The 16,740-nt window shown below is 35.8% G+C and overlaps 1 protein-coding gene across 2 annotated transcripts in view; it reads right to left on the reverse strand.

The window, feature by feature from the left end:
* Window positions 1–2,065, reverse strand: part of Mdr49 (Multi drug resistance 49) — a 72,578-nt gene extending 70,513 nt beyond the window's left edge. For both annotated transcript variants that reach the window (XM_067774970.1, XM_067774969.1), the window contains exon 1: window positions 1,545–2,065. The gene's annotated coding sequence lies outside the window, so the exon portion shown is untranslated. The remainder of the gene's footprint in view (window positions 1–1,544) is intronic.
* Window positions 2,066–16,740: the final 14,675 nt, after the last annotated feature.

Below are 16,740 nucleotides of genomic sequence, written 5' to 3' on the forward strand. Positions count from 1 at the left end.
ACTACTACTATGAAACTGAAGAAATGCATTGTTAATCTTTAACAGCTGTTTCTCGCAATTTCTTTTTTGAGTCATAAGCCACTTTTTCATAGACCGGATCACATATGGATCCTTCAGGGCCCTAAGCACATATGGGAACTTCCGTAGAAGAGCTCACCTTAACCGAAAAACTAAACTATGATTAATGAAAAAAAAATGCTTGAATTATTAAAGAAAAATATTTAAATGTTATAAAATTAATATTTTCAAAATTTTCCTTAATTGCGATGGTGACATAATCTGTTGTAGACATAATCAGAAAAGAACATGGCCAATTTCAAAAAATTTAAATTTTTTCGGATGGATGTAGCCCGCAATTTAAATATAAGTTTATTGCGCGCAGCCTGCCAGATTTTGTGTTTGAATTTGGTTGCAGAGTGGAACTATTTTGCAACTTCTCATGTAAAAGGTGCGCTCGATAGGGTAGGAGCAACGATAAAACGAAAAGTTTGGCAGGTGACAAAACGAAAAATACGATTTAGGATACTGCAGTTTCTTTTTACCAATGTGCTCGAAATTATATCTTTGTAGTTAACTTAACTTACATTTCCACACAGCAAATAGAAAAGTTTTCTGATTTGTTAATAGAAAAGTGGAATGAGTTGTCGAACATTTCTGGAATACATAAAATTCATCATTTATCAAGCAGCGAAGACAGGCAAATAAAAGCAGCCGAGACTGCGTTTTCACATAAAAGTGTTTTATAATAATAAAATAAACTTTTAAAACGTTATTATTGCTTATTTAAAATATTTTTAAATATTAAAATATACATTTTTGAAACAAAATTCATGTTTTATTTTTAAACGTTAAATTTTCTTTAATTTGGTTTATTTTTTACATTCCTTCAAATTGGATTTTCTACAAAAAATTTTTAAATTAGTATATCAACAAAAAAAATTTTAATGGATTTAATTTCAGTAACTTAATGTCAGGTAACGTCAAGCCAGATACTTTGTCTGGTAAAAAAAAAAACGAAATGTTTTTTTTAATATAGGAAATTGGAACATTAACCTTAAATACTTAAACATCATGACAAAAAGCTTCACACGAATAGTATTACCCAATTCGATGATTATGCCTTTTCAAAATTCAAGCCAAAGGGCACTTCCGTATTTTGTAACGTCACGCCAGCCCATATATTAGCTTATATAATTTGGTATTTTTAATAAATTTTGCTAACTTTTTTACTAAAATAAAGTCCCCTTTATTACAATGCAACTATTTAAAAAAAAAATTTCCGAAATGTTATATAAAGCATTTTTTTTTTTAACATTTAGTCATACAAATATCACGTCACGTCAGTTTGGAAATACCCATATACGGTTTGAATGATCGAGCATCAAGAATCATTTACTTTTTGATTTTAAAGTGTGCAACACTGCCCCAGATGTCATTATACTTTTTAATTGACATAGGTTTTTTGTTACTTTTCACCTTATGATGAAATTAATTAATTTATGAAATGGTAGCAAACCCTTAAAATTTATTTATTTTACACTCACATTGTATAACTGTATTTGTGTTTATATTTCGTATTGAACACAGAGCAGCTTTCACCAATCAAACATTTCAAGTAATAACTTTATACATAGCAGGTGCATAAACACAAGTACTTAGATATTTTTTATTGTCACCAAAAAAAACTAGGTAAATAAATTTTTATTTAAGAGTATTTATAAGTACCGCCGTTTACAGTTGATAAGTAACCGATTAGAAATTTTAAATACCAGCAGACTTTGGTAAACAAGCAATTGTTGTTACGCTACTTAGCTTTGTTTATTTTTATAATTTTTTATTTTTTTCAAATAAATTTTTTTATATTATTAACCAAATATATTTATCATACATATGTTATTAAAACTTAATCATATTATCACAATCTTAACGCGCACAATCTTTTGTTTATACAACCCTTTTTGCCGGCAAACTACATAAAGATGCGCACTTGTACCCCGCAATGTTTCTTGATCGATGTGAAGTCCTCGCGAGATTCCGACTGAATGAAATGTTCCCAAGCGTTGTAGTTAACTTTATCGATCTTCTATACAGATTGTGATGTCCAGATTATATACTTTACTTACACACACATGTAACCAAACATGTGTATGTTTATTAGGGTTGTAAAAAAGCAAATTTTTATGTTTAAATGTATATTTGAAGAGTATTATAGATTAAAGATAGCCTTAGTCACCTGTTGCCATCTTATGTATATTTGCGGCCACCGTGGTGTGATGGTAGCGCGCTCCGCCTACCACACCGTATGCCCTGGGTTCACACCCCGGGCAAAGCAACATCAAAATTTTAGAAATAAGGTTTTTCAATTAGAAGAACATTTTTATAAGCGGGTTCGCCCCTCGGCAGTGTTTGGCAAGCGCTTCGGGTGTATTTCTGCGATGAAAAGCCCTCAGTGAAAACTCATCTGCCTTGCAGATACCGTTCGGAGTTGGCATAAAACATGTAGGTCCCGTTCGGCTAATTTGTAGGGAAAATCAAGAGAAGCACAACGCAAATTGGAAGAGAAGCTCGGCCTTAGATCTCTGCAGAGTGCCTGTCAAAGTATTTGAGATATATTTTAACAAACTTGTCATTATGGACTAGAGGCCGAAAGAGGCTTCAATGTAGTGCCATGAGAAGTATCGATATTCGTTTGCTTATTTAAGGGCAGTTGCACTGCCCAAAGTTTTTGACGAGTACTGCCGCTAAAAAGTCCCATGCTGGAAATTAATACGGGACTATACATATTACCTTCTGGTAGCCCGACTACCTCAGGAACGATACTCCTTGCAAGCATCTTTGTAAATATATACCATATATACCATATATCACGCCTCCTACTTTAATGCTAAATATGAACTATAGAAACTACTCACCTGCACAATGGCCCATTCACCCATATCCCGGGATGTCGACATGACAAAAAAGGAAGTGCCTTTTCGTACGGAAAATTTTTTTGTATCGTAAAATGAAGAACAAGTAAGGAAGGCTAAGTGCGGGTGTAACCGAACATTACATACTCAACTGCCAAGTTACAGCTTTCAAAACTTTTAAATTACCTTCTTTTAAAAGTGGGCGATGCCACGCCTATTATCCAATTTGATATTCTGCGTCATAAGCTTAATCCACCTACCAAGTTTCATCGCTTTATCCTTATCTTTGGTAATGAATTATCGCCCTTTTTCGGTTTTTCGAAATTTTCGATATCGAAAAAGTGGGCGCGGTTATAGTGCGATTTCGTTCATTTTAAACAGCGATCTGAGATGAGTGCCCAGGAACTTACGTACCAAATTTCATTAAGATACGTCAAAAATTTACTCAAGTTATCGTGTTTACGGACAGACGGACGGACGGAAATGGCTAAATGAATTTCTTTTTTCGCCCAGATCATTTTGATATATAGAAATCTATATCTATCTCCATTGGTTTATGCCATTACGGGGTATCGTCATGCGAACAAAATCAATATACTCTGTGATCTCTGCTCAGCTGAGTATAAAAATAGCAAAAACAAAGTAATGAAATAACACAAACACTTTGAAATTTTTTTACGGAATTTTCAGATGAATTTTTCTAAACAAACTTATAGTCCGAATCGTCAAGTGTACCTTTAATTGCATTTAAGCTGGTCACAAGATTTTCTTCTGTTTGACTTCGTTGTTCTTAAAAGAAAGCAATTTCAGTTCGGAAATAATACGGATACGGAAGCGACCTGGACTCGTCCTATTTCACGGCCCGCATATGTGGCGTATATATCGGCAAGCGGCCCTGATGGTAGATATCGACAAATATCATATATTTCTAGAATGAAAAGAACATGCTTACAAAATTCGGCATGACACTGAAGACGTATTAGTTGAGAGATACCTGTTCTGAGAATTTCTTTTTTTATGGCTCAGGCGGGAAATGCTGAACTTCCTCGATACAAACTCAAGAAACGAGGAAGCTCCAATTTTTCTTTTATATATTTGCTATCCATTTTTTGACATACCTAATTTCATATACACACACATAAATACATATGTTAACTGTATTAATTAAATACATATCCCTTTATTTCTTTTAAGTTGAGCACGATTGTATTTATGTTTTCTCGCGAAAACAAAATCGCAACGATATGTGAAATTTTTGTTCATCAAATGTTTAAAAAAGTCCAAAAAAGGTGGCTGATCTATGTAATTTCATGACTCAGTAAATATCGTAAGTCGCCAAGAACTTTTTCTTAAAAGTTCACTGTTTTTATGTTTGTTCGTTTTAATGGTGTTCAATTTATACTGATTATTAAGAATTCATTGGCTTAACAACGGCTTATAATAATTGAATATTTAATTGTTATGTTTTTCTAAGAGAAAGTGAAAAGAAAGAAAGAAACATTTACTGGCATATTGCGATTGTACCATTTCGAAAAGCGCCACGAATTCATCATCAGGCAATTTCGTAATGTTATCAAAGGTTTCTTCTTTCTTTTTAGTTTCTCTTAGAAAAACCTAATAATTGAATATTCAATTATTATAAGCCAGTGTTATACTGTTTTCACACAGAAACTTAATGATCTCATTTCACGTTCCAAGGAAATCGTAAATTTTTTGCTTTCACACAGAAGTAAGTGCTCGATTAGTATGAAGGATGAAATGTCAAGCGAATAAAATGACAATGCTATATGACAGACAATGACATTTACTTTGACAAATGATATTTTTGAGCACTGAACACACCGAAAACTAAGAAACTGAATGCTGCCAACAGAGTTGCATTGAGCTTTTGACTTCATTAGGCATTCGATTAGTTACTAATGAAATAATTATAGATTCGAAACTTGTATGGAAGATTGAGCACAATAAGCGTCTTAATGTAGAAAACTGCCTTTATTATTCAATAAGCCGTGTGTGTGAAAATAGTATTAAGCTCATGAATTCCTAATAATAAGTACAAATTGAACACACCATTAAAACAAACAAACATAAATAAGGTTGAGGTTGACAATTGGGTTGGAGAAGCTATACATTGCGCTGGCAACCCCTTGAAGGTTGCGCTACACAAGCGTTTGAATTATCTGGGTATTTTAGTCGCTTCTTACGAGAGGCATACCTGCCGCGAGTATAATCTAAACCCCCTAACCCGCAGAGGGGGGGAGGAATATAGTCGTAATAGCCAGTTTCTGTTATTTTATTGATAAAAATGTCTGAGAAAAATTTTGCGCAAAAAAACTGTTTTATCCACTACACCTTTTCCAGTTTGAGTTCAGAAATTTCCAATTCAAGTTCATAAATTACAATTGAACTTTATTTTTATAATTATTTTTCAAAAACGCCCTATTTTAGGATTTGTTTCAAAAACGCCCTATCTCAGATTATTCTTTATAAGCGCACTAACTCATGTCAGAATGAATTTACTCAGATATGGCGATTTTGAAACAAATTCTGAGATAGGACGGTTTCCAAAAGTTTTCTGAGATACGACGTTTTTGAAAAGGCAGCGGAGATATCACCCTATCTATCCCACTCAGCAGTCGATATATGAAATTGTTTAAGGTAATTTCTCCGATGTTTTTGTAAGTCCCTCAAGAACCTACTAACAATAAGGATACCGAAATGTTTAAGATCACGAACTAAGGTAAATTTAAAACTAAAATTATGTATGTCTCTTGAATATTGTTTCAACGCCAGATTTTGGTTCCTTTCCGTAAAATCCCTAATTCAAGGCTATCAAAACCATTATACGAGGTTTTTCATATCTAGTGTAAGTATTCCATCGCTAGCCTCTATCTGTAGCACTGCAACGTACAAGCAGTGCACGGATCTAGACAATTCGAAAATTTATTGATTTCTTGCTTCTGATGAAAAAAACATTTAACCCTTTGATTTCAAAAATTTTTGAATTATGTTCAAATATTCAGTTCAATGACTTACTAATCGAGTCCGCTTTTTCCAAAACGCCAGCTTGCGAACAAAGACGGAAGCGATGGGAAGAAATCTATTGAGTTGTTTTTACAAATTCATCTCGCCTTCTCGAAAAACGTTTTAAGGAAACTGACTTTATCAGCTGTCAGTCAAATCTGAGTATTTACAAACGTTCTCGGTTGCATCCAGGAGCTGTTCCCATTCCTATTGATCTGAGTCCTTCAAGTTGCGCAAAATTAAGCTAAATACCATATATGTTTCCGACTTCGAAACTCAAACAGAAAGCCCTTTCGAAACCAGTTTTCAACAGGAGAAAATATGGAACAAGGAATTAAGGAGGTTAGGTGTTTAAACTGAATAAAATAATTAAAAACAATTTTTTATGTTAAACGGTTTTATTGAAAACAATACTTACATTAAGTAATAATATTACTAAAAGCTCGCCACGTATGCTTGTCGCTCTACGAACTCCAAAGTATTTTGATGTCACTTCTACCGGACTGTATGTAGTATTTGTTCTAAATATGAGCCAAATCGGACCACAAATACGATTTTTTTTAATATCTCGATCTTTGCGCCACCTAGCGGCAACTTTTTTTTTCATAGGTCGCCTTCTCTTCACGTATGTATTATATGTATATATTTTTTAAATTTTTCGATCCATGCGCCACCCAGCGGCAATTTTTTTTTCATAGGCCGCTTTCTACTCACGTATGTATTATATATATTTTTGAGATTTTTCGATCCATGCGCGACCTATCGGAGTTTTTTAATCTTATTATTGCATTATCATCGGGTTCTAAACTATATTCCAAGTTTCAGGCTTGTAGCATATCGGGAAGTTACTTTAATTTTAATTAAAAAATTCGTTCACAACGGCCGGCCTGTCAAGTCAAGCTAAATAAAACCGTTTAAAAATCTTAACTAAAGTAGTTCTGGAAGTGGGAAGATAATTAATGCGAAAAAGGAAATAAATCTTAAGCAATTAAATACAAAAAAATGGGTTAAACGGTTTGTAAACTGATTTGTTTAATTTTTACCAAAATACCCGTTTAGTATAATGTCTGATGGACATTATGACTTGTGTGTTTGGTTTAATTGTAATAAGTATGGTTGGCTTTTGAAGTTGACAAATTCTTTTCTTTGTAGTCATAAATATTGCTGTCACACAAGGTCAAATGCAAAAATACGGAAGTGATAAAATGCTACATGCACGACATAGCGTTAATTCATTTGTTTACATTTGTTTGACATAATAGTCCCTTAGGCCCGGTTTATGAAAATAAAATGAAATATATATAATTTAAAAAAACTGAATACATATGAAGAGACAATTTTCCAAGCGAGGTCGCCCCTCGACAGTGTTTGGCAAGCACTCCGAGTGTATTTCTGCCATGAAAACTGTCTGCCGTTCGGAGCCGGCATAAAACAAGTACATAGGTCCAGTCCCATCAATTTGTAGAAAAAATTAAAAGGAGGACGACGGAAATTAGAAGAGAAGATCGGCCTCTCCCATCTCTTCGGAGGTTATTGCGCCTTAAATTTTTTTAAATTTTATTTAATTGAAAAACCTTGTTTCTAAAATGTTGATGTTGCTTTGCCCGTGTCGGTGAACCCAGGATTTTCGGTGTCATAGGCTGAGCACGCTACAATCACACCACGGCGACCGCTTATTAAATTTATTTTTGCTAAATTACGCTTCATTACTGCTATCAACCAGGTGTTTATTTCTCACAATAAACAGCTGTTGATGGTACCACCTTGGAGATTTTTTTCAACTCCACCTCAACTCAATATGCAATGTAGGATATCAACTGGAGAAATGTGACGAATATTCATTTGAGAACTGTTCATTTCTCAAAATCTCTCGTAATTAGGATAATAATTGGAAAATATTAATGACGTTAGAGATTAACTCGAAAACTTTTAACTTTACAGAATTTCTCAAAGATTGGATAGTGATTGGCGAATGAAGTTGGATATCAACTCGAGGACTATCTCGTTTAATAATAATTAACTGGAGTTTAAATTTGACTAGAGTTTAAGCAAACTTAGTTTAAGCTTAGCTTAACCAACTACAGAAAAACCGGGCCTTAGAAGATAATTAAATTCAACTCTCAATCACACTTTGTTAAATTCATTTTGGACAAACTTACAGAAACCTTTATAAAAGAAAACTATATGTCACATGTATTGAAGTATAATGATGATATTATTGATGATGATACATTTATCAGTCAAAACATGTTATATACAGAAATATACATGAATACAAAAGACTCTGAGAAAATACCAAACACAGCTCCAAAAATGTTCGAAATGATGTTTAAAATAAATCCGAAAATAATCCAATCAACTTTCAGAAAAGGGTTCCAATATTACTCCAAAAGTTCATTTAAAAAGAGTCATAAAACACTCATAATTCATGGGATTCGGAGTTATTATGTACATACTCTTTTTTACGATTCCTTTCAGTGCGACCGCATAGACCGATTTTTTGATCTTTTAGGTTTAAAAAAGAGCCTCTTTCTGACGGTAATGTTCAGAAAATGAGCGCCCGCCGTGGTGTGATGGTAGCGTGCTCCGCCTACCGCACCGACGATCCGGGGTTCACGCCCCGGGCAAAGCAACATCAAAATTTTAGAAACAAGTTTTTTCAATTAGGAGAAAATTTTTCTAAGCGGGGTCGCCCCTCGGCACTGTTTGGCAAGCACTCCGAGTGTATTCCGTCATGAAAAGCTCTCAGTAAAAACTCATCTGTCTTGCAGATGCCGTTCGGAGTCGGCATAAAACAAGTAGGTCCCGTCCCGCCAATTTGTAGGAAAAACTCAAAAGGAGCAGGACGCAAATTGGAAGAGAAGCTGGGCCTAAAATCTCTGCGGAGGTTATCGCGTCTTACATTTATTTATTTATTTCAAACAAGTATTTTTATTTCCTGCGGTAAGAAGGGACACATCCTCTTTTTTTTTGTTTTTTGTGGCGCCACTGTCACCATTGAATTGAAGTGTTGCCAATTGATGCTATGACAAAGATCAGTTTGTTCTGGTCTGGTGATATTGGTAGTACTAGCACTATTTAATAGTGTGACGAATATTAGTGACACTAAGTGATACTCACATCACTAATCTGATACTAAGTAAATGAAGCCATAACAACAATAACTACATAAACGAATCAGTCATTATGTATACATATATGTACGTACACGCAGCGGAGAGGAACGCACAAACACATGCATATATCTTATCTGAGATGCGCTCAAAAGTAGGCAATAATTTGTGCAAGTATCACTCACATATACACGCGGATATGAGAAGCTATAAACGTAGTTATAGCTGGTAGTTTTACAGCTGGTAACTAACTAGTAAATTCTAGAAATATGCCAACGATACCAAACAGTATAAAAGCAGCAACAGTTAAGGCACGACAAGTCAGTTTGATTTAAGCAAGCTATCAATTACGAAGTATAAGTGTTATTTTCAAGTAGTCTAATAAAGACCATTTTTGCATTATTCAATATTGGAGTTATTTATTCAACAGTTTAGTGATTCGAACGTTAGTAGAAGGTTGCAAATAAGATGATTTGCCCTAAATTCGTTACAATAGTTAAGGGGTCGATTTCCCATCTCTAGTTTACATAAAATTTAACTGGAGCGCAGTAATCCTTCTGATGGCTTCATGTGGCATATTCTTTTTGACCAACACAGGTGGCCCAACCCCAATTAAATCGATAATTGTGAATATTTTCTAGAATAAATAGCAAAAATCGATTATGAACACACGAAAATCAGTAACCAGCTGACTTTTGTTTACACAGAGGTAACTTCAACTTAACTGTCAAGCGAAGCTTCAGTTAGCATGGTTAAACCGAAGCTTTCGTTAACTTATAGATAGATAGATAGATGTAGGCAACAGCGCAGTTAAGGTCAATACCACGAGGGGGTTCCCTGAAGGAGGTGTTCTGTCACCCATTCTGTGCAGCCTAGTAGTGGCATAAGATGCCAAGGATATGCTGACGATTGTAAGGGGTAAATTCGAGAGTACGCTCTGTGACATAATACAGAGAGCATTGAACATTACAAGGGGTTGGTGCGCCAGTGTGGGGCATAACATCAACCCATCTAAGAAGACCATCATCCCCTTCACCAGAAGAAGTGTGCTACCAGCAATAAGAGCAATAACAATAGATGGCGTTGACTAGAGTATGAAACTACTGTGAAATACTTGTGGGTTATCTCTGACACCAAGCTCCTATCGAAAGAACACTTCGACTCAATGAAAACTAGGGCCACGAAGTCCATCATGGTATGCAAACGTCTAGCAGTCAAATCATGGGGCTGTAGCCCGCATGTACTAAGATGGATATATGCCATGACAGTAAAACCTATGGTAACATATGGCTCGATAGCCTGTGCAGCGAGAACAACTCGGGCGCCGACGAGGCAAGCTGTCAAAACTTCAGCGTCTGGTATGTGTGTGCATCACGGGTGCTATGCGCAAAAGCACTGGAAGCTATGCTCGACCTAACCCCGCTGCATATATCGATAGAGCGGTCAGCCAAGCGAACCCTCCTGAATATCGCCAAGGAGGGCTCGGGCTAAGGTAAAGTTATATCGTCCCGAATCATGGAGGAATTGACAGAGAAGATCCCAATCTCTCAACTCCCGAGGGATGCTACCCTCAGGGAGAAAGAGAAAAGGTATAAAGTAGAATTGGGAGGCAAGGGTACATGGAACGAAAGCAGAATTGAGAGCATTCAGCAGCGACATAAAATATCATGGTACACCGATGGCTCGAAGACGCCAGAGGGGATTGGATCTGGAGTCTTTGGACCCAGAGCCAAGATATCAATACCCCTTGGAGCATACCCGAGCATTTTTCAAGCGGAAGTATTCGCCATAAGCCAGTGCGCTGACCTTCAGCGCGAATACTCCAATGAAACAATCGCCATACTCAGTGGCAGTCAGGCCGCCCTCAAGGCGATCTCGGCGTTTGAAATAAAATCAACACTGGTCCTTTAGTGCGTTGAAAAGCTAAATCAACTAAGAGCACACAACAAACTACTGTTGGCCTGAGTTCCTGGCCAAAGAGGCAGCAACGACACGACCTATTGGTTCCGAGCCGTTCCTGCCAGTAGGCCCGCAGGAAATTAGGGGGCATTTATTAGTAGAAGGGAGGGAAAAGAATGAAGATCACTGGCGCAATATGCCAGGCCTGAGACAATCTTACTTACCTTGCACTGAATTTCATTCGCTCAGACCTTCGGGAAATATGTACCCAATGAATTTTACTAAATATTTTTTGAAGTCAAAACATTGTGTGTGAGAGAATACACTCTTCTCCACTTTACGTCTTCTAGGCCATGATTCCTGTTGACGTGTGGAATTCTTTTTTTTTTTCTATTTACTCGCAAAAATCGCTTCACGAAAGCAAAAGTTTAATTCAAGAAACAGATATGTATGTATGTCAGTTTCAGCATTTATTACTATGATACTTTTCCATTACAAAACAACTAATGAATGTGAACATAAAATACTTACATACCATACATTGAATATGTATGTATAAGACTACAAAGGAGACAAAAATATTGAGTTTTAGGGGCAAATTATGTATAGCGAAAGAAATCATTTTTCCTCGAGCGAACTAAAATTCCTATCATATAAGGGTATCATTCACTTTAGTGAGTGACAGTAAACCTGACTACCTTTATGAAATGTTTGGTATTATAAAGTGGTGGTCACGGCGTCATCCATAATCTGGCCGTTAATAAATAAGGTCCCCTTGTGGAACGCAAAGTAATATTTTTGATTAAAATTTAGCTTCACATAAGGGGTAAAGCTCATAAAAAGTTTGCAAGTGGGTCTTAGATACCAAACTTGCTTTCAGTAAATTGTTTTGCTATATAACAAGTGTGAAAGATACATACGAGTGTGTGTAACTAACTTCCGACAATGTTTCAGCATGTAATTTTTCATCAAACAACACATGCCCCATTTCAAAGCAATTAAATGCTCTGATGAACTCCCGCTTTGGGAGCCTATCATAACTATCAAGATTCACATAAAAATACGCATGGTGGTGTAAAGAACCTTTTTCTCACAGGACCGCCAGGACGCCTCTGGTATGTACTATATACATTCGCTCAACTTGTTAATTGAATATGTATGTATAAGTAAAATGCAGTCAATTTTGTTCACTTTGATATGCCAGCAATAAGAAAATTAAGCATCAATTCCATTAAAGAAGCGTTGATTGTTTGATTGATACATTTTGATTGTATCATTTGACATTTTCAAATTGAATATTTTAATGACATTTGTGGTGCGGACTTGTTATTCAAATGACGTTTCGGAAGTTAGCTGCCTACAGCTAGTTATCAGAAACTGATTTATTGATTTTCTTACTTGCTCTCAGTTCCTTGATCTCTAGGTTTTAGTTAGACTTGGTTAAATTTGCTGGATCATTCCAAATGTAATATTGTAGTGAGCAGCTGTTCAGAATCGATTTGTTTATAAAAACAATATATATTTCTGTATGTTTGTTTAATGGTGTGTTCAGTTTATACTTATATTTAAGAATTCATGAGCTTTACACCGGCTTATAATAATTGAATTTCAATTATTATGTTTTCTAAGAGAAACTGAAAAGAAAGAAACAATTACTGGCATATTGCGATGGAACCATTTCGAAAACCGCCAACGTAATCATCATCAGGCAATTTTGTAATGTTATCAAAGGTTTCACCGGGATTTGAACCGTAAATCACATGGTAAAACTGCAGTTGCCTTTAACCACTAGGCTATCCTGCTGGTATTTGTTTTCATGCTTAATTCAGTTTTTCTCATTTCTACACTAACAACACAATAACACAAAATATATATTTCTTATATTTTCTTTACTGTGATTCTGGCACACATAGCCCAATCATTTAAGAGTTCAACTTCAGAATTGAAAAAATTAGAAAGTAACACACGCTTTTATTTTAAAATTCTGTGTGTGGGACTAGAAGTTACAAAAAATTTACTGCTCGCTGTCAGTATGTCTTCACAACATTGTTAGTATCTTCCAAGCAGATGTTATGAGTATAAAGAGGAGAACTCGGTAAGGAGCGCAAGGTGTGAGTTTATTCAGATAGCCAATCAGCGCTCATGGCGCTTAACCCACCCCATCTCTTCGTCAAAGGCCGCCAGCAGGAACGTTGAGGGTAACGAGAAGGCAGACGAACTTAGAATTGCAGGGTCTCTGCTGAATGCTGTGGAGGCGGTCGAGATCCATCACCCACTTACATCAATCAAAAGAACCAAACATGGCAGATTCAAGGAGTAAGCGATCTCTACCTGGTACTATTCTAACACCTGCAAGATAACCAATCAAACCTGGTCGAATTACAATAGCAGAAGAACAGAGGACCTACTAAATTGGTCAAGAAAGAAATTTTTAGGATCATACATGCTGAGGGAATAGGGATCCCTTTCAACAGCATTTGCAGGAGCTGCGGCGAGGAAGGCCATAAAGAAACAGTCGCGATTACCCGTATGATTGCCTAGCCCACACTAGGTTTATAACTATAGACAGTTATATACTGACGGAACTTCAAGAAGTAGCTAAATGATTTTTTAAAGATATATGCAGGTTCATTGGTTCCAATTGATTAAAAAAAAACACTGACTAAATATACTAAAACATTAGCAATTGGTGACAGGAGAATGTGCATCAAAATGTCGCCACATGCGCTACTTGGGCTCGGGTCTTTGGTATCAGTGCCGCCCACTGCAACCAACCAATCAAATACTTTACGCCCTAGTTTATAGCAAGTATCTCCTTTCCTGGACGTTACACGTGTTTTGCGTTAAATTCAAATTTGTAGGTCATAGTGTCCTTCGCAGGTTTTGTCTCAAACTCTTTTCAGGTGCTCAATAAATTCTGAGAAACACACAAAATTCGCCTCTTATAAGATTTTTGGAATAAAATTGAAATTTCTAAAAGAAAGGTAAAACATTTTGAGGGAAAAGCTCGATAATCCCTAAATAGATCCCTACCGCGCTCTTGAGATGAATTAGATTACATTAGCAGAAATTCACTACAAAGTAAGGTCTCATGTACATATACATACGGACGCTAAGTTAACTGTTACTTGCGATAGTATTTAAACTTTGTATTGACAATTTCACCGTCATAAACTAGATTAGTAACCCCTTGGAAAATAATCTTATTCATAAATACAACATTTAATGGCACAATCGTCAAAAGTAAATCTCCATATCTCGAGTTTATACAAAAAATTGTCAATAAGGAAACTATTTCCATGCATTGCGCAATAATAACAAAGTATTACACATTTCATTGTTTGCCATACACTTTGATAATACAAGTACAGGTTGCCAAGTCAAATAGCTTTATGTTTATTTCTACATAGTTAGAACTTAAATATGGTTGATTCTATATCACGAATGATATCGGCATCTGAGTGGAATATAATCCTATCCCGGCTGCCAGTTGAAAAACGTCCTATCTCAGACATTTTTTCATAAACGCCCCAGCTAATGTCAAAATGTATTGAATTTGAGCTCAGATAGGGCGTTTTTGAAACAAATGCTAAGAAAGGCGTGCGAAACAATATCTAAGGAAACCAAAGAAGAGGAAAGGAAAGAAAAGTTCTCGTTTCTTATCCAATTTTTATTGGTTTGCTATCGACGAGATATAGACGAGCTATCAATTTGTTGTCGAAGTGTTATACATTCGTTATCGATGAGCTAAGAGTCTTTATCGAAGTGTTATAAGTGTGTTATCGCTTTTTGGATACTTGCTAACGAAAAGTATTGATGTGTCATCGAAAAGTTATCGACTAGTTATGAAAAAGTTATTGATTTGTTATATAAAAATAATCGGTTTGCTGTTGAAAAAATATCGACTTGTTAACAAGTAGTTATCGGAGTGTTATCGATTTTTATAGAAGTGTTTATCTGTATGTTGTTGCTGTTGTTGTGTTCTTTGTTGTTGTATAACCGATAAAGACACTCCCCGTATATTTTGGGGAGTGTTGTCGATGTTGATGGCCCTTTCCCGGATATAGATCCAGTACGTTCCGGTAACAAGCACCATAAAGCTACTAGCCCGACTATCCCGGGAATGATTTATATGACCATATTAAACCTTCTAGGCCATCCTGCCCTCCCACACTCTACCTCCATAAGGAGCTTGGGGTCTCCCCCCGGAGACGGCCAGACATCCGATGAAGATTCAGGTGAAGAAGAAAAGAATGTGTTCCAAGACTAATATGACATAAACGTCATTGGCAGAGCTTACGCTCTCTGATAACTTTTGCGACTTTTTTTCTAGTTTCTATTAAATACTCAAAACTATTAGGTGGTATGAGTTTCGACCTTTTGGGTCAACTCTTAACGACTTGTCCCGGAATTGGGTTAAGATTGTTTCATACAAGAAATTCTACTTAAACGTTTATTTAAGTGTTTTAACTTTACTGCTGCAAAATTTGCATTTAAATACTAGAAAAGCACTTGGATAGAACGTGGCGTATGAGTGATGTTTTCTTAGACGATGCGTCTATGTGAGTTAGAGTAGAAATTGTTTTTTCTACTTGAAATAAAAAATAAATACTGGCAATCTCCAGACTCTACTTTGATAAACTATTTATACGTGTGTTTTAATATCACCTTTTCCAAATTTTCAACTTCGAACTATGTAGATGAGCTATAAAACTGCATAATTAAAATGTCTCAAAAATTTATAGAAAATATTAGGGTGAGCAAAAAAAATTTTTTTTTTTCATTTTTGCTGTTGTGAAAATATTGTTCATAAAAGATAAAAATAAAATAAATACTTAGCGCGATTTACCTCCGAGGAGATTTAGGCCGAGCTACGCTTCCAATTTACTTCGTGCTCTTTTAATTTTCCCTATAAATTACATGTTTTATGCCGACTTCGAACGGCATCTGCAAGGCAGATGAATTTTCACTGAGCAGATCTTCATGGCAGAAATACACTCGAGCTCGATTAGAAAAATTATTTTCTAACTGAAAAAACTGTTTTCTATATGTTTAATATTACTTTGCCTAAGGGTTGAGCGCAGGACCCTCGCGGGGATAGATACAGGATAGCCTGTAAAAATTTCAGCTTTTTATTTTAGTTTTTCCATATCGCTTAGAGTGTACACCTGCTAAGTATCACTTTAGTCAAAAATAACTATTTGATTCAGTTTGATAGAGCGAGAGATACTTCTTTACTCAGGCAAAACATAATGGTCCTTATGCTTAAAAAGCGAGCATTTGCTCAGACTCGAGTTTCTGAGTAAAAGGTGACTTGTTTGTTGTGGCTTCGCATATGCAATTTACAGTGAATAATCCCATTGAAACTGTTGGTAGGTAATATGTTTTAAATAGAGAGAAGGGAGACAGCTCGATATCTCGTTTTCCAAAATCTTTCAGATCCAATTTGATAGGCAAGTAGCAGCAGTACCTCAAAACGGATAAAAAATAAAAAAAAACAGTATTGTTAGGCCCATTAAAGCTCACACGACATTCTTATAAATGAATGACGAACAAGCTTGTTTGTAAAGCCTTTGGTAGGGTTGGCAGACTCCGCGCTTTTTGGTTATGAACTTGATCTGTGAATGCTTCTTCTTATTCGCAGTGATTTTCTACTGTGACTGTGATTGAACAAAAGCAAAACAATCTACATATAACGCAGCTCAATCAAAGCATGTACCCAATCACAGCTCTTTCTCAGCCAAATAACAAGCTTCGAAAATACGAATCCGCGAGTTATGCTACTATCTGCGGCT

This window comes from Eurosta solidaginis, chromosome 3 (genome assembly GCF_040869045.1).
Source record: "Eurosta solidaginis isolate ZX-2024a chromosome 3, ASM4086904v1, whole genome shotgun sequence".
Lineage (NCBI taxonomy): Eukaryota > Metazoa > Arthropoda > Insecta > Diptera > Tephritidae > Eurosta > Eurosta solidaginis.